General features: G+C 37.5%; 1 pseudogene; it reads left to right on the top strand.

Moving 5' to 3' along the window:
* The window catches only part of LOC116698801 (contactin-associated protein-like 4), a 421,932-nt pseudogene that overhangs the window by 240,652 nt on the left and 180,995 nt on the right, over positions 1-285 (top strand).

Below are 285 nucleotides of genomic sequence, written 5' to 3'. Positions count from 1 at the left end.
ATTAACTTAGACATAGTTGTTCTGATCTTGTTACCTGAAACACTGGTTAATGATTACTCCTTAAAGAGCATCCAAACGCAATACACATCAAATTGGTACCCATGTATCGTGAAAGAAAGGATTCTGGACAAAAGCATATTGTCCCAGCCATAGTAATAGATTTAAAAACATCTTAGTGTTGGTAAGGGCTTATTTTTTCTCCCACACAATTCATGTCAAGTTCCAATCTGATGTGCTGATTGGCCATCAACACGGAACAGAAATGTCACTCGGAACACATTAGTC

This window comes from Etheostoma spectabile, chromosome 12 (genome assembly GCF_008692095.1).
Source record: "Etheostoma spectabile isolate EspeVRDwgs_2016 chromosome 12, UIUC_Espe_1.0, whole genome shotgun sequence".
Classification (NCBI taxonomy): Eukaryota; Metazoa; Chordata; class Actinopteri; order Perciformes; family Percidae; genus Etheostoma; species Etheostoma spectabile.
Note: the sequence above shows the minus strand (reverse complement) of the source record. Positions and strands in the feature narration are given on the sequence as shown.